Source organism: Numida meleagris, chromosome 8 (genome assembly GCF_002078875.1).
Source record: "Numida meleagris isolate 19003 breed g44 Domestic line chromosome 8, NumMel1.0, whole genome shotgun sequence".
NCBI lineage: Eukaryota > Metazoa > Chordata > Aves > Galliformes > Numididae > Numida > Numida meleagris.
The window spans coordinates 1,492,725-1,510,741 of record NC_034416.1 but is presented as its reverse complement, the minus strand read 5'-3'; the positions used below and the strand labels follow the sequence as shown (position 1 = coordinate 1,510,741).

The window sequence follows — 18,017 nt, the reverse complement described above, 5'->3', positions numbered from 1 at the left end:
GGCTTCCCCGGTGAGCCCAGGTGCTGGCTCCGGGCTCCGGCTGCCCCGGCGGGGCCGCTCCCGGAGAACCTCGGTGTCCCCGCGCCGTGTGCCGGCGCTGAGGGACGGTTTTGTCTCCGTCGGTTTTTTTTCTTGTTCATTTTTCAAAGGCAGCGAACCTCCACTCCTTCATCCCGATCCTGCTCCAGCATCCCAGTCCAACTCCAGCATCCCGATCCTGCTCCTTCATCCCAATCCCACTCCCGCATCCCAGTCCCACTCCTGTGTCCCACTCCCACTGCAGCATCCCTGCGGTGCCGTTGTGCTCCAGTGGCACCCACACCCCAAAGTGGATGGGGGCTGTAACCCCAGGCCAGGAAAAAAAAGAAAAGGAAGTTAAATTTATGGACAGTGTTGGTAAAGCATCAGCTAAGGCAGGTGAGCCTTCACGGGGGAATGTGGAAGTGGGTGAGGTGCAGGCTGGGATGGGGCAGAGGGAGCACTGAACGTCAGCCCTCTGCCGACGTGTCCAGTTTGTGTCAGTGCCACAAACTGCTGCTGTCCTCAGATGCCCATGTGAGGATGCTCGTTACTGAGGATGCTCGTTACTGAGGTTGCTTGTTACTGAGGTTGCTTGTTACTGAGGTTGATTGTTATTGGGCATGCTCATTATTGGGGATGCTCGTTACTCAGCTCAGAGTGGGCTCAGCACATTGATTGCTGTTTGTACCTGTCTATACCCATCTGTACTTCTCTACCTGGAGAAATGGACCATTCCTTAAGCATGTTGCTAATTAGGAGGGGGTCTAGGGGGGGGTCCCTCCCTTCCTAGCACTGATAGAAGCCAGCTGAGATCACGGGCCGCGAACCTTTATCTCTGCTGACATGACAGATTATTAAGAAGTATTTCAAGTAATCTTTGATTTCCTCAGCATTGCAACACATCGCAAGAACTTGGAGCGGGATCAAGCGGCCCCTTTTTAATTTCCTACAAGGAAAAATAAAACAAAAAATAAAGCGCAATGGAGACGATATAATCAGGAACATTTTGAGGGGTTATGTCAGATGGAGGCGGCAGGGCCATGTTTCCAGGGGCCGTGGAGAGCTTTCATCCACCCGAGACCGACTCAGCCCATTCTCAGGCTTTGTCATCTTGTTGTCTTTAATGAGTTATGGGGTGGTATGTCATCTATTACAGTCATCAGAAAATGGAGCAAATAATCACTTGGCGTCAAGTTCGGATGAACAAACTCAATTTCAAAGCAAGTGTCGCTCAATACGCCAGCGATGTTGGCTTAACTTGATCCTGGATAGCGCCCACGAACGTGTTGGGGAGCACAGGTGGATGCCAAAGCCTGGAGCTCCCGGCCGTGCTGGGGCTGCCTTGGAAGCACCTCGCTGTGCTACAGCAGCACTTGGCTTTGTCCAAATTCTCTTTGTGTTCAACAAAGCGAAACAAAACTGAAGGAAACACTGCAAAGCCAAAATTCGAAGCACAGAGATCGTCTGCGCTCCGTTACGCTCTGACACCGTTATCCTCTCCGTCTCCCCCTGAATGTCATGGGTTGATACAAAGCCGTGGCTATAAATGTGGGGCTGAGACAGTGTCAGGTCGAACAGAAGAGCTCAGAGGATCGTTCGTTCTCTGTTTCAAGCACCGCGAGCGCGAAAACCTTTCTTTGTACATAGTGTGAAACAAAGCCCTGGCTCCCGACCCTGGAATATCTCCACCGTGCGCTCCTCATGATGCTGATGGGGAAGTTGTTTTCATCTCATAACAGGGTTACAGCATAGAAACCTGGAGGCTGAATCCGCAGCCGCTGGGGGAGCGGGGCTCGGAGCACACTGCTCGGCTCATTCCATTGCACTGCGGGAGAAACATGAGCGAGCAGCTGATGGTGCACAGTGCAAATCACACTGTTTTCTTGCAGGAAGAGCCGTGTTCCTGCACGCCGCCGCTCTCAGCCATGGGGAGGAATGGGGGTTTGCTCTGGGGCTGCTTTACAGCTGCGCTCAGAGCGGCTCGGAGCACTGGCTCTGTGCTGGGTCGTGCAGACACACGCACCAACCTTCCATTTCTCCAAGCGTGGCCACTTCATCTGAATCATTGAGGCATTGCTCATCAGCAGATTAACGAACATTTCTAGCAAACAACGGTTTGAAAAGACACTCCTAAAGGCTAAGCAAAAATTGGCAGAAACACTCCTAGCAGCTGAGCGCGGCGCTGGTGAGATTGCTTCCCCTTACGTTCTCGGATGTCAGGTCCCACAGAGTAGCTTCTATTTCACTCTCCGTCCCAGTTTGCCCATCATGAACTCTGAAGGACCTGTGGGTGCAGGAAGGGGCAGCACTGAGCCCGGGTTGGCCCAGTGGGTGGGCATGGGGGGGCACCCAGCTGGTGCCCGTGGCCGAGGGGCAGGGAGCCATCCCCTTCCATTTGGAGAAGGGGAACACGGCACTTTGGAGTTGGATTTGCCTTCCTCCCCTCCTGCCACATGCGCAGCATTAGCTAAGGATATATTAAAATAAATCTCTGTTATGTTATTTTATCCATCAGCACAAAGGAAGGTTGTACGGGGAGTAGGCTTAAGCCCCGAGGAAATGATTCAGCGAAGCAAAAACAATCCATGCAGCATTTGGGGGAAAGTTAAGCTGAATTCGGTGCTAGGGATCATTTTGTTGTCCCAGCAGGTCTGTGTCCACCTGCTGCCACCTGAACCCACAGCCAAGGCTGGGGCAGAGCAATTGGGATGCTGCAGAGGGCCTGTATCCCACTGCAATCCCAATGTATTTGGGGAAAAGCAAGCATTGTTGGCTCTGAGCTGTGAAGGACATTTTTTGGGTCCCTCTTCCCAGCCCATCTCCTGCCTTCTGGTCTGTCTCAGTGATTGCAGCTGAGGACTGAGCACTGCTTGGTCATTAGCCCCATTAACAAACAGGGCAGGGCATTTTCCAAGCTCTGCCAGAAGTTCAGGCTCATTGATGGGGCTGGGAGAGGTCTCTGCCTGGTGGGGATGGGGTCCTGTCCTCCTGGGCTTTCCTTCCCAATACAAAATCCATCCAAGAAGCAGCCTCTTCTGCAGCTGAGCAAAGGGGAGAAGCCCTGCCGCGGTGAACTTTCCTCATAATGCTTAAAGAAAACTCCAAGAATGTGTAATCATAGAGGATATGGGGAGAGCAAACTGCACCGCACGGCCGGAGCGGAAAACCTTCAGAATGGCACCAGCACACGTTCTGTGCCCCTGTGCCCTGGGCGATTTTGGGGCAGGGACGGGCTCGGGGACGCCCTTCACTCAGGGCTTTGTTTGTGGGAGAAGTGAGCGCTCTCAGTTTAATACCAGGGGAACTGCACCGGAGAAGGGAAATTAGAAATAGCACTGAGGAAGGGTTATCCTATAGCCCCACGCAGGAGGGGGACGGTGGGGCCGTGCTCCCCGTGGTGTCCTGTGGTGCAGATGGGATGTGCACACCCCGCGGTCTGACCTGGCTGTCACTGAGGACAGGCTGGAGACTTCTGTCCCTGTGTGTCTGCAAGGTAAATGCGAGGCCCAGGCTTGAGTTTTGCCCGGCAGCGAGGGGTGTGCTCTTCCCAACACTGCTATTCCTGAGCACTTTGTTGCTGTTCTCAGTTTGGGTATTGCAGCAATTGTTGGTGTGATAGCAAACATCAGAGGGAAGAGGACAGCAGCTCAGAGAGGAGAGTGCGTCTGGGAGAAGGACAATAAGTCAGAAAGAGTGCGAGGAAGCTTTCACTCTCCTAGGCACTGAAGTGCCGGTGAATTGTGAGCTTGCACTTCGGTTAGGAAGTGATTATTGAAATTAAACAGAAAATATATGATCTTGCTATTCCATGGGAGCTGCCAATACAAATATCCATCAGCAGATATGGAGGAGAATGGCTTCAAAATAAAAGGAAAACAAATCGCAGGGCATTTTCGAAGGAGAGTGATGTCACCCCCGAACCAAGCTATATATATTCTTTGTATTTGAAATTAAAACCACGTGAACTCTCCATGCAGAGCTGGGTGAAACTCTGCTTTTCCACGTTTCCCCTTAGGGACGAGGGATATTATTCTCTGGTTTTAATTTGGAAGTAATAAATAAGCGTGATGGATTTGCCACCCTATGGTGGCTGCGGAGCTGTGCACAGTTCAGTGCAGGGAGCACTGCAGGATGGGTGTCACCGACTGCTGGTGCTGCTGCCAGAAAGGAAAGCGGGGCAAAGCAAACTGGGCAAGGGGCTTCACGGGTCAGAGAGCAGGGAGATCTGTCTTATCTTCCCTTCCAAATTTTCCTTCTGGCTGCGCCGGGTCGTAGACTGCAGACTGGAACTTGTACGGCAAAATATCAGATGGTCTTTTTCAATAAGGAAAGAAGGGAAACACGCAGGGATTTCAGAGACGAAGCAGTTCAACTTACGGGTTCATTTTGTCTGCAAACGGGGACAGTTCTGCTGAGATCCAGAAACCACTGCAAACCTTCAAAATTAGCAAATAACCATCTGGCCTGGTGGCTCAGCGCCTTCCGCGGCCATAAATCCACAGCCCTGCAACGTGAGCAGGGGATTTGCTCCGAAAAACTCGCTCGGTCTTTGGGTAATGGGAAAACAAGGTGGGATGGGATGGGACGGGTCCGGCTGAGCATCGCGGGGTGCAGTGATCTGCACAGAGCTGTGGTCCCTTGGAGGGAACCCCCAGCATGGAAGGGGAATGCTGGTTCCAGTGCTCTGTGCAGTGCTTTGGTCTTAGCTCCCTCCCCTGCACTGCTGGATTTTTTGTGTAGCTAAGACGCAGTCTATAAAGTAGGAACAGAGAGGTAATATCCCCGGGAAGGCTGTCTGCGGGCAGAAGAGCCCTGAAACCCTCCTGAGACCGTGACTATGGGCACAGTGGCCCCAGAAACTCGAGCAGCCCTGGGTGCACAGCATCTGCCTGTACCCACTCCGTGCCCTGCCAGTGCTGGCCAGCACTCCGAGCTCCAGCCGTAGCTCAGGCACAACAGATGTGCTCCTTCCTCACCCCCATCTCTTATCCCACATCCCGCAGACTTCAGGCACTTCCACAAACAACGGGGCTGATGAAAATCACGCCGGAGCTCAGCGTCGATGCAAAGCAATGCGTGCAGCCCTGGTTTCTGCTCCACACTAATCCGGGATCTTCGGGACCTCCCTGAGAAACGGTGCATGCAGGGAATGGCTGAGGATGAGGAAAACATCCTGTGCTGCAGGGGAGCAGGGAACCACGCCGGGGTGTGCTCAGCGTGCCACCACGATCCATGCCCCAGCACCACGCACTGCTCGGTGTGGTTTGTGCCTGGGATGCTGCAGTTTGGAGGTCAGGGTGCAGAGAGGTGCGTTAGGCCTGAGAGCTGGGGTGCAAGATGCAGCCGTGAGAGCAGGAGGGTGAGAAGGGGATACCCAAAGGCAGCACGGCGGTTTTGCTTTTCTGTCGTTTATATCAGACAGGAAAAAGCTTATGGAATTGTATCTTTCAATCTCCATCGCTGGTGAATACAGCTGGATGGCAGAGAGATGGGCAGGGCCCCGTGCAGGGATTGCTGCCTGCCCCGCTGCTGCCCTAGCACTGGGGCTCTGTGTTCCCGTGCGTGCAAGCAGAGCAGAGCCGAGCTCCAAAATGACTGTGCTCTGTTTGCTTGCACAGAAATCAAGGACACATCGAGCACAGTTGGCAGGACACAACGCAAAGCCTTGCTGTTATCCAGTGCCCGGTCCAACAGGTAACACTGAATGCACCGCAAGGCTGCGGGCTCCCGCGGGGATCTGCACACACGGGAGGTGCTGCGGCTGCAGGGGGAGCCGGGATCGCTTCTCGGCCACAAAGGTCTCATTTTCAGGGAGGGAAGCGCAATTAAAGACGCTCGGTGCCTCCCGGCCGGCCCGCAGCGCTGCAGATCGCAGCTCCGAGCGCCGCAGCCGAGCGCGGCTGGAGGCAAACGCTGCTCGTCCCGTTCTGCAGGCGCTTCCCTCGGCCGTGTGTCGGCGGCTCTGGGGCTGCGGGTCCCGCTGGGGGCTCAGCAGCAAGGGGAGTGGGGGGGGTAAATGCCGTTAAGGGCAAAAGAAACCAAGGGGATTTGAACAGCTGAAATCTTGTCCATTAACATTTTTATCTGCGTTAGGTTTTTTCGGATTGAAACAAGCGCTTGAATGAAGCCTCCCTGGGAGCTCGCTGCCCCGGCGCCGTGCGGGTGCACAAAGCAGCAGCTCCGGGAAACGAGCAGCAGAGCTGAATGCAGCGAGAGTCCCAGCGTTCAGCATTTGTTCAATTATTTGTCTTCGGTTTGCTCTGCTCCTGCACCCATCCAGTGCTGTACGGGGCCTTATCCACCCATTTGTCCCCTGCGGAGCAGGGGTGTAAAGGACGTGGCAGCTGTGGGCTACAGGTGAGCGCAGTGATTCCCTTCCTAATTACTGATGAGATTTACCTGGGCTGCAACAGTTAAAAGAGAGTGGTGCCAGCCAGCACCCAGCTTCAGGGTGATGGGAGGGGAGATTGTTTCTGCAAGTGATTCAGGTAAGAGGTGGAAAGAAAATAATCTTAATAGTAATTAAAAAGTATGTGCTAAAATAAGATAATTTTGGTGTGTGTGGGGGGGTGTTTCTGCAAGTGATTCAGGTAACAGATTAAAAAATAATCTTAATAATAATTAAAAAATATGCACTAAAATAAGTGAACTTTAAGGGGGTATTGGAATGAGACTTCCAGCTCTTGCATTCAACTGGAAAATAGTTGTGCATGCTCCTGATACAGGGCTGAGGCTTCTCAGCCTCAGAGCCTGACTGCAGCCCCTTCTAAGGAGGGGTTTGTGGTGCTGGAGGGGAGCTGCCTCATTTTCTCCCTTTTGCAGCCTCGATGTTTGCGTGGTGCCTGGCCTGGCTCTGCCGTGAGCTCTGGGCAGGCTCTGAGTGTGGAGCTGTGGGTGCCTGGATGAGCTGTGAGGCACAACCTGAGCAAAGCAACAGCAAAGAGCAGAGGTGAGTCTGAGCGCATCGTGTAATAGGGTGTATTGCATTGCACATCTATAGCAGCGTTACAGCTGGGGCAGATGGAAGCTGCTTCCTTCCCACTGGGTAGAAGCTTCCCCCTCTGAAACCCTCTGCTTTGTCCAGCTGCAAACCCAAATCTCCCCTTGCTCCCCTGAAATCCTGGGGAGCTCTGGCACAGATTGCTGCGCAGATGTAACCCCAGGTTACAGGAACGAAGGTACCCACACACAGCACAGTGAGCCAGCAGGGCTCTGCTGCATAGGAAATATCCCTCGCCCTGCAGCAGTGAATGGGAGGAAGAAATCTTTGCAATTCACCCCGTCTCTAAAGCCTGCCGTGAACGAGGAGAAACTGCAAAATTCCACATAGATCTTTCTTTTTTTTTTTGTCACGTATCGGTTTACGTTTCTAATGTTGGTATCATCCAGTACTTTAAATCAAATTAGAACTGTATCAGGCTGCTTAGCAATGTTTCTTTTTAATTAAGTTTACCAGTCCCACATGCATTTAAAAAAAAAATTAAAAAATTAAACAAACTTAATTAAATTACACTTCGGGGTTAGGTAAGACTGCTAAAAGCCCAGCAAGAACACAGAGGCTGAAAAATGCCTTTAGATGTACTCAGGCTTTCCTTAAAACCTGTCCTTTTAGGATGGTTTCTGAAGATGCACCCCATGGCACTGCGTGAGCTGTCTGTTTGGTTTCTTCCCCTTATGTGTTTTAAATGCTGCCCTTGCTGGCAGATTAAACAGGGAGCCCCTCAGAAAGCTGAAAACTGGTCAATTTGAGTGCTTTGTGCAGGCTGTCTCAATATGCAGTGCAATGCCAGGAAGGCTGTGTGCCTTTGGCGGTGGCCTGTGCCGCTCATCCCAGTACTCAGGCATGTAACAGCCTTCCCAAGGGTCAGAATCCATCAGTTCCTAAAGTTTGGCTGCAGAAACCCCACCAAAACTTGGATTTCTGTGGTTTCTGGGATGTGTTTTCACCCGGTGAAACAAAGCAGCCAACCTGCCCGGGGACACAAAGCACAGCAATGGCACCATGATGCCACCTGCACCAGCTCCTGGCCACCAGAGCCCTCCTGTCCCCAACAAGAACCTGGTGCCCTCTAGGATGGGCAGCTCTCCCTGTGCCCCAGTTCCCCTGTCCCCTAGGGCTCAGCATCTGGGGCTACAAGGATGAAGTCAGCCCCGGAGCCGCTGCGGGCTGGAAGTGATTTCACCGAGCTGCAATGCAGATGGATTAATTCCAGTGCTGCAAAGTCAACATGGTTGAACACTGGCTACATCACAGTCTTCATTACTGTGGTCTGGATCGGGTTTTGGTGAAGTAATTTCCCTTGAGTTTAGCACTTAGAAAACATATAGGGCGTCCTGCTTGGACTTGCCTGGGGAGCACCCCCACCTAAATGGGCCTTTATCAGTTGCACATGGACCCCTGCGATCTGGAGGGTTTCAAATGAGCCCCATCTGCTCTGTGGCACACAGTGCCCAAACAGCACCGAGAACGGGATGGGTGTTACTAATAACAAATGGCACAGCTCCCCGTCCCCACAAGGGAATTGGCAATCCCTGTCCTTGCCAATGGCCCTGTCCCCAAAGCCAGCCCCAAGAGCACAGAGGTGACCTGGGGGGATGGGGTCTCACCCAGCTGAGCTCAGCAGTGTGGCACCAGGATGCCAATGCCAATCATCCTGCTCAATTTCCAGTTTCTGTCATTTATAGAGAGTCCTTCATGCAGAGATGTTTATTCTGTGATTTTTTTTTTTTTTTCCCCTGGCTATAAACTGTAATCAAACGCTTGTCATGTGCAATTTGCTTCCCTGGCAAATAACCCTGGAAAGGTGAGCTGGTTCTGTCCCAGCGGAGCCTTGTAGGGGCACCTCCTGCCAGGCAGCCCCACCTCGTTCCTTTGGCACTGGGCTCTCAGCAGAAGGTGCTTTTGGGGGCAGCAATGGGGTGCCCTGCTCTCAGCTCATTCATCCCAGAGCCCTCTTCCCATGGCAGCGTGATGCTGGAGGTCAGTGCCCGCTCTCTTCAGAAGGATGGGAAAGGCTTCCAGCGTGGTGAGACCTACCGTGGGATGGCAACAGGGAACGCGCCTCTGGAAACGGTGAAGTAGCAGAAAAACGCTGGCATGGAGATGGTGAGGAAAAAAAAAAAAGCACCCGGGTGTCATCACCTGCGGTCTGAAACGTACGGGGGTAAGGGATGCGAAGCCGGGCGGTCCGCACAGCGCTCTGAAGGACCCGGCGCGGTTTGTCCCGGTTTTTTACCCGCACCGATAACGCCTCGGGCTTTCGGCCGAGGATGCGCAGCCCGAAGCACCCCGGCCTCTGCCTGCCACCTGGAGGCCGGAGCCTGCAAACAGCGTTTCCTGCAGCCCCCCCTCGTTGTGCACGCAGCGTGTGAGCGCATTCTGGATGCAGCCCCCCCCCCCGGGTCGGCCCAAGCCCAGCCGCTCTCCTGCCCGGGCTCTGCGCTCCGCTCCCAGCCCAGCTGGGCAGCAGCATTCGCGTTGCTCTCCATCATCTCACCAAAAGGTTTTTCCTCCCCATTTTCCTTTGCGGGTTCTCCCTGGGGCGACAACGTGGAATTTCCCCTGAAACTCGAGCGGAGGGAAGGAAATTAATTTTCTTTCTTCCTTTTTTTTTTTTTCCCCCCCCCTCGGTTAAGAAATTATCCCATGCTCCTGAGAAGTGCTGTAATGAGCAGCTCTGCAAGCTTGGAGTTGAGACACCGCGATTCTCGGTAGCACCATCTGCACTGTTTGCATGGAGCTGGGATGCGATCGCTGGTGTTGAGGCAGCTGCTGAATCCCCGTGAGGGTTTTGCCCTGGATTTTTATTGGAAAATAAGGATAATTATTGATGTTCCTGAAGCAGAGGTGGAAAGTTTTTGCCCCTAAGGACTGATGGCGACGTAGGCCTGCTCTGCTACAGTCATAACTTGATTCAGGTTTTGTGAAACAATCAGTTTTTTGGTAAACAATAACAGGATGCTATTTACAAGATCAAGTTTTGTAAACCCCGTGTTAGAAAATCACAGGGGAAAATACATTCCCAATCTGCTTCCCAAAGAAAATCACAGGGGAAAATACATTCCCAATCTGCTTCCCAAAGAAAATCTCAGGGAAGAAATACGTTCCCAATCTGATTTCCAAAGTGTTTCAATGCTTCTGCGAGCAGTGAGAGCCTGCAGAAGGGGATGGGATCCAAGCACCCATGTTGGGTTATATTTGCCCAGAATCGACCCTCTGTCCCATGGTGAGGATGGTCACCGAGGGCTTGGCTTCTCTGACCCAAAGCATTGATTGCATTTTCCAAATCTGCCCAAATTTCACTGGGAGCAGTGCTAGGAAAGCTGACATGAGGAGCTGCTCCCTTCCTTGCTCTCCTTGGTAATCACTGTCCCCACCAAGCAAGTCTGAAGAATTAACATGTTTTGCTCCATATTTTAAAAATAATAATAAGAAGAAAAGTCACAATTTACCTAATTTTCCTGGTGAAGCAACCTGGTATGGAGGAGTTGTTCTGCTCCTTTGCTTCATGCCTTGCTAAAAAGGTTTTTCCTCTTGTGGCCTTTCACATTACCACAATTTCTAACTTCTTTTAGCCCTGAAAAGGGTAACTCCAGGCAGAGGGAAATTTTCCACTTGCAGATCCCCTCACAACCTCGCTGTTTTCTTTGCCCAATGACGGAGTTCATGGCACTGCTGAGGACAGAGCACCACCTCTGCCGGGATCCACAAAACATCATCTGAGTGAAACAAACCCCAGTTCTGGAAGCGTGGCCCCCAAACCTCTGAGGTGGTGACATGTCCATCTGCAGAGGGAACACAGGGCGGCAGTGAGCAGGGCAGCACCGGGGTTCCGCTCCTCCGCGGGCAGACGCCTTTATTTCAGATTTCTGCTATGTGAGTTATGTCGCTCTTTCCTGTTTTTGGCAACGGGGAAACAAGAAAACAGCCTCGGAAAATATTAACAAAATGGAAACCGAGATCGTAAAGCATTTTGCTCCGGGCAGCTTTCCCTTTCCCTATGGGCAGAAGCAGGGCCGTAAGCCAATTTAGGGCCATTTGACCTCGGGGGCTTCTCACGGAAGGAAGAGCTCTGGTGGTGCGCGGAGCCCGGCACCTGCAGGACAGGATGCGGAGCAGATGTTCCCAGATGTGCCGCGGGCACCGGGCTCGGGCCAACGGGTCACGTTCTCCCTCAGTTATTAAGGGAATGCGATGCCGGTTTGTAATACCACGGGCGTGTATTTTGGACAGGTTTGGGTAATTCGAGAAGTAATGGAAATTTAGCACCGCGAGGCCCTGGGGAAGAGCAAACTCCAAGGAAAAAAAAAACAAGAAGGGAAGCACGGTGCGGGGAGTGGGCTCTGCTCTGCTCGGCACGGCTCAGCAGCCCTTCTGCTGGTCGGGATTTTGCCTTTTCCTTGAGAATGTCCTTGGCTGCAGCAGTCCCCGTGGTGACACCTCTTGCTCTGCAGCGTTTTCTCCCCCAGGTCTCTGTAGCTGGAGGCCAACCGCTCGTTTCCCCTTGGCACCCAACCCGGCGAGCGCTCGCAGCCCCTTTGCATCCTGAGAACTCACCAACAAATTGCTTCCACACTCTGGCCCAACATCAAAACTGGTGCAGTACAAGGGTTAACCGACTTAAACGTTTAAAGAGTCATGAAATGGACGGTTTCCGCTTTCCATCTGGCTTTTATCAATTCTAAGTCGGTTTCAGAAGTGCAGCTACACAATCAAAACACACGATCTCCCTAGTCAGATAATTCAATTTCATAAATGAATTACTTATGTGCCTGTAAGTAAATACATTCCTATGCAGGGAGATATTGACTGCTGTCAATGGAATAATGAGGTCCAGGGGAAGTGGCTGCGGCCCCTCGGGGCTGTCCTGTAGAGCTGTGGGACTGATGGAGCTCCCAGTATGGGGGGGTTGAGGGGAGAGGAGGGGCTGCTCATGGGAGGGGCAGCTTGAGCCACCCCTGGGGACAATGGTGTGGGACATGAGTGGTGTGATGGATGGGAAAGGGGACGGACTTGACCGTGGGTTTGTGCCTCGTGGGATCTTCCGTGGTGGGGTCAGTGGTTGGACTTGATAATCTTAGAGGTTTTTCCATCTTTAATGATTCTGTGATTCTAATATCTGGGGGAAAATGTTGGAGGAGGTGATTAGAGATGGCCTCAGGATCCTGCCTGGGGAGGCAGAAGGTCTCAGCCTTCCCATGCAGATGGATCTCCTCCCCTCGAAGCCCCTCCTTGTTCCCCAGGATGCTGAAGACCACCCTCAGGTCTGCAGCTTCATGCAAGAAGATCTGATGCTGCAGGAGATGATTTGGCAACTACTGCATTTCGGTGTCTTTATTTAACATGGACCTTGTCAGAGTGCAGGCAATGCCACGAATATGCATCCGTGGACCCACTTGGGTGTTACACAGCAAGATGCTGCACAAGGAAAATGCAGAGTCATGGTGCTGAGCTTCCCCTGGGGCAAGGAAATTGCAAAATCTGTTGATGTGCACATCTTGGCAGAGTGGCCTTGGGTGTTCTGCTGCCTTCTATTTCCATTGCTTCATTTAACGATGAGATTCAAGTACCCACAGCCCCCATCAGGAAGGCAGCGTTGGGCTTTATCTTGTCTCTTTGACATCTATTTAATAGCAGCCGAGTCAAATTCCAAACAAAATGGCATTAAGTTGATAGTGCATAGCAGGTACAGCTGGCTGCTAGGGGCGTGTAGTGTTTCCCAGCCTGGGCACAAGCCTTCTTGCCCTAATCTTCCCCTTTTGCAGTGATTTCCTTTTTCTGAAGCAGGGATTTGACGGAATGTGAGCAGTGCTGGCAGGGCTGCTTTGCTGAGCTTTGTGTCCGTGGCTGCTGGGGTTTCAACCACGTCACAGGAGCACTGGAAGCTGCTATCAAGCAAAACGAAATAAAACCCAAATATCGCAGGTTTGAAGGAAAACCAGAAGCTTTCCCGCGACTGAAGCAGCAAGATCTTTCTTGTGGCAACTTAAACTATCCCTGAGGCTTTTAGGAGAGCACAGAAATAATCCGACCTTGAACGAGAATGACAACAATATGTAGATAAATTGCTATAATCCTTGCAGGCCTGCTGCAGTGTCTGTCAGCTCATCTGTGCTTGGAAGTGTGCTCACCTTGCTCTGTCCTCTGCTCCTATCTCTAAAAGCACACTCTTGCCAGCAGCAGCACTGGGAAGGTTCTGCTCCGTGCAATTGGGCTCGAGCAGGTCCGGACCAGGCTGACCTTGCTGCTCCTGCCCTGCATGTGCCTTCCTCCGAGCAAATCCGGCCCGTTTCTGTATAATTGTGCCATAGATCTCCCCTGCTGAAGGAGATTCAGAGCAAGGGTAATGTTCGCTTTCTTCTGCCTCGAGTCAATTGCTAAATAAATACAGTGTTGAAAGCCTGGAGAAATTCGGAGACAACTCTTCAAAAGGACAATTTTGGGGGGTACAAATTGTAACCACCAAATCTGCATTCACGTTCTGCATCTGCAGATAATTGCAAGCATCTGCGGGGCTGAGCAAGCAGGGACGGGGGGGTGAGGGCGAAGCCCCACTCCAGCTCATACTGGGGGAATGGGGCTGTGTGGGGTGGGCTGCTGGGACCCTGCAGCATGGGAGGGCCTCATTGCATGGGTGGGATGGAAAGTTCGAATATCAAGAAAAATAATAAAAATAATATAAAAAATAAAGCAACATTTGAGCATGCAAAACACCTTTGATGCTCAAACCCTATGTTTTTACCAGAGAAGTTCTGTGGGTGCTGACAGCTGATGGGCATTTGTGCAGCCTTGCTGGCTTGGGTGGGTAACGTGCATAGTTTGGCTCTTTGCCTTGGAAGGGAACTGGAGCAAGTTCTTGCTGACATCCCACTCAGTTACACCTCTGGGGGTTTTCTCCTTTCTGCCTTGTGGTGGTTGCACCCTGCACGCTGCCGCAGGACAAATACAGCACGAGTACAGTCAGACACTGCCCGAAGAGCAGCTCCCAAGCAATCAGCTCTGCGGGGTTCAGGAGGTCCTTATTTTCAGGGGGGAAGTGCTTTAATCAAGATTAATTTTTTCCAGTTTTCAGTAATCGGAGCTCTTCCTGAGTTTTCCTCAGCTCTCCTTTAGAATGAAATTATCAGATTTCCATGGCAATTAAAGCAGAAAGCTGAAAGCACGCGGATCGCTCCGTACAATGGCTGATGGGGAACAAGTGGATAGAGGCAGCGGGAAGGAAAGAGGATTTTCACGGCTGTGCTGCGTGCCTGCAGGGCCAGCCAAGCCTTGCAACGAGCTGCAAGCTGCTGCAGCATTTCTTGCCTTTCCCTCCATGCAAAACACCAAGTGTGCAATGAGGGAGGGAGCAAAAGAGCTGAACTTTGGTGCTGGCCAGCTCTGAATCAAGCAGATGCTTGGGGGTGGGTGCACAAGCGCTGCGTGCAGTGCTGCCCCATGGGCTGATAAAAGGGTGACTCCATTCTGTGCTCTGCACTTCTTGGGCCCCATTGGTTCTCGCAAAATCATGGCCAGACCCTGGGGGCTGCAATGGCTCAGGAGCCGTAGGAAGCTCACCAAACCCAGCTGCCCCCCCATCCCACCATGCCCACCACGCCGTGTCCCTACGTGCCACACCTACACGATGTGGCATGTGAGTCATGGCTGCTCTTCCACTTGAACAAAGGAAGAGCCAACCAAGCCAAGGCGACATCCACAGTGATGAGAAGAGCTTAATTCCCCTCTGGATCTCACTGCCACGCGATTCCTAAGGCTGACTGCTAGGATATAAGTGAGGAACATTAGACACTGAACACAGACTACAAAGGGAGGAGGAAGAAGAAGACTCCCAATGATTTGAAGGCTGAGCTGGAGCCCAGGGTTGCTCCTATGATGAAAGTGCACCCCATTATTTTTCTCCGTTCTTTTTTTTCTTTTTTAAATTAGAAAATGGTTCTTTTGGCTGAGATGCTTTTTTCTGGGCTCAGCCAGAGTGAGAAGGGGCAATGCCACCCAGAAGAGCTTTGTCCCATTGCTCTCAGGTGTTGACCCACGTCTCCATCCTTTGCTTTTCCCCCTCCTTGCCCTGAAGGAAATCACTTCCCATGGAGGGATCTGGGCTCTCCCCAACACTGCAGCCCCAGCCCCCACTCAGCAGCCACATGCAGGATATCAGCCCCTCCTCGGGGTTGGGTTACCATGCAGTAATTCACTTACAGTTTGCAAACGATAAATCCTTGCACAATTGGTCGAGAAATCTGGGCTAAAAAGCAACAGAAGTGAATTATTAAATCCAAATGGCTCCACAGCCTGGGCCTGTCCACTCTGCTTCTCAGCAAAATTAACAACATCATGGGGTGTGATGCACTGCTGTGCTGTGATAGCTGCTCCCAGGTACGCCTGGAATAGAGCTGTAGCTCTGTGCAGGGTGCACAGAGGTGTCAGCTCTGATTTGCATGGCTGGAGAGAAAGGTGTGAGCTGTGTCCCAGGGCATGGGTGTCGTCGCATCCCGTGTCATACCCAAGTGAGCTGCTTCCAGCAGAGATTTAAATGCAAAGTGGAGAACAGCAGAAAGCCACTAAATCCTGACATTTGCCCCTTCTCATCAGGCATTGGCGCTGGCTTAGCCCTTCATGCTTTCCAGAAATAGCTGGAGCTCTGCTGCACATTTCAGCCTCGGCTTTGGGGAGAGGTGAGGACTAAAAAGGGAAATCCCACAGCGGGGCTGGCCCTGATCTGCTGTGAAGTGAGTGTTTATCTGACCTGCTCACCCCCTGTGCCCTGCTCTGGTTTTATTCACGTATGCATTCATTTCATAGCACCATAGAATCATAGAATCCCAGAATCATGGAATGGTTGGGTTGGAAGGAATCCCAAAGCCCCCCCAGCCCCAAGCCCTGCCATGAGCTCGTTGCTCCCCATCAGATCAGGGTGCCCAGGGCCCCCCAGCCTGGCCTTGGGCACGTCCAGGGATGTATCCTAAATCAGTGGGACATCCAATCAACAGGCCTTCCAGTCAATGGGACATCCAGCCAGTGGGACCTCCAATCAATGGGACATCCAAAAAACAGGATGTACAATCAATGGGACTTCTTCCTTCAAAAGGACCGCAGAACCAGAACTTCCATATGGAAAGTCACGGGGTTTTTCCTGAAGATGAAGTTTACAGAAATGAATGTTATGGCACTGTTTTCAAGCTTATGAGCTGTGTCATACTGTTATTGCCTCCAGTCATTTTTTGTAGAAAACAAATAAACAGCGAGTATTTGTCAATCTCAGTAATAAACTATAGTGGCAGCAAGCTTAATCTGGTGTTAATTAGGCTTGTGGAAAACTAAATCAAGCACCAGAAACCACAGATTATTTTAGGCTTCCTCTAGCATAAACACAAAGGCTTGAGGATCCATAACGTATTATTTTTGTTGACAGTTTTCCACTTTTCCCCCAGTTTATTTCATGTGTATGATAGGCTGCTCCTTGATTGCTTTTAGCTCTGTCTTCTTTTGGCCTCAGTGTGGCAGTTTGTTAATCCTTCCTATTTTTGTGTATTTAAGCAGGATTACAAACTTCAAATACACTGTAAAAGGAACCCGTATACAACCCTTCAAAATCACTTAAGTGGGCCAATGACAGAAGTACCAGCCCTGCGAGTAAATACAGAACATTTCGGAAATCATCCCCCGTGTTTATTTACGAGCCATTTTTAATTACTCAGCGGGAATGAATGAAAGAACTCGAAAATGGGAACCGACAGAGGGCTTTGCATTGAGTTACAGCTCATGGAGAACAAGGGAGAAATCACGGCGCTTTCAAGTCGGGATGGTCATAGGGTATAATTACACCCTGCTGCTTTATGGACAAGACCTCATAAAATTAAATGGCAAACTGTATTTCAGACAGCACGAGGATCCCTCAGAAGGCTCCGTGCAGCATCGAGGAATAGCAGAAAGCTTCACGTGGGGAGCAGTAGGCAGGGAAGGCAGGGAATCAGCAGGGCAGAACCCTGGGATCAGCAGCATCTGTCTGCAGGCAGCTGCATGGAGAACAGCATGAGTTCTGCTTGGTCTGTCTGCAGGGAAGAAATATGGAGAAGGAGAAACGCTGCGGTGCCACAAGGTTAGCTAAAAAGTGTTTTCCTTGCAGCTCCCACAAGAAGGCCCCGTGCCTGAGAAATAAGGTCATGTTCATTTATTGGGACGAGCTGATTTTCGAGCTGATTTGCGTTAATTTTGAAAGTAAGGTTTTTCGTTCCCCCCCCCTCCTTTTTTTTTTTTCCAGGAAAAACTGAAGTCATAGGAGAGCAAGCCACGCGCTGCCTGGTTTTGATCACTTGGCACGCTCAGAACCAAAGTCCTCAAAGTAAATATTTCCCATGGGGATCATTAAGGGTGCGACCAACTCGTGAGGAACAGCAACAGGAAAACACTGCTCTAAACCTAAAGCTGCATCGCGGCGCGCTCATTCGTCGCTTGGCCCTGCAGCTGGAGCAGGGAAAAATATAGAAGGGCATGGAGCACGATGCCTTGGGATGCTGAATGCATCTGGAGCAGCGTGATTAGCCCCAAGGGGCAGAATTCCCCACGCGTCCTGCACAGGCAGCTGCTGGCTGTGTGCTCCCCTTTCCTGCTGGGTATGGGAGGAAGGAGGGGATGACAGGGCATGGTGCAAGCCAGCCTTACTTTACATTAGTTTATATTTAGCAAAACAAAACGAAACAAAACAAAACACCAAAGCAAACGAAGAATAAGGAAACGAACGATGACGCGCGGCAGCGTGGTGCTGGCGGAAGGCCGATAAGGCAGCAGCTGCTCCTCTTCGTCCCGGCTGCCCAGCAGAAAGCTGAAGGCAGCGCTGCCGGGTTCCCGACCCCAGCCTTGGGAAGGGCTTTAAGGAACCGTGCCGCAGTTTGGGGGCGGAGAGCGCAGCGGGACGGGGGCAGCGAGCTGCGTGCCGGGTGGCAAGGGACGGCAGAGCTCCAGCTTCCTTCCCTTCTGCCTTCCGATCACACACTGCTCA

The 18,017-nt window shown here is 51.7% G+C and overlaps 1 long non-coding RNA gene across 1 annotated transcript; it reads left to right on the top strand.

Annotated features, from left to right (window-relative positions):
• On the top strand, positions 6,443 to 12,054 carry LOC110403456. The gene is made up of 4 exons (XR_002441671.1): positions 6,443 to 6,509; positions 6,844 to 6,970; positions 8,989 to 9,127; positions 9,658 to 12,054. It is a non-coding gene; the product is annotated as an uncharacterized LOC110403456 (long non-coding RNA).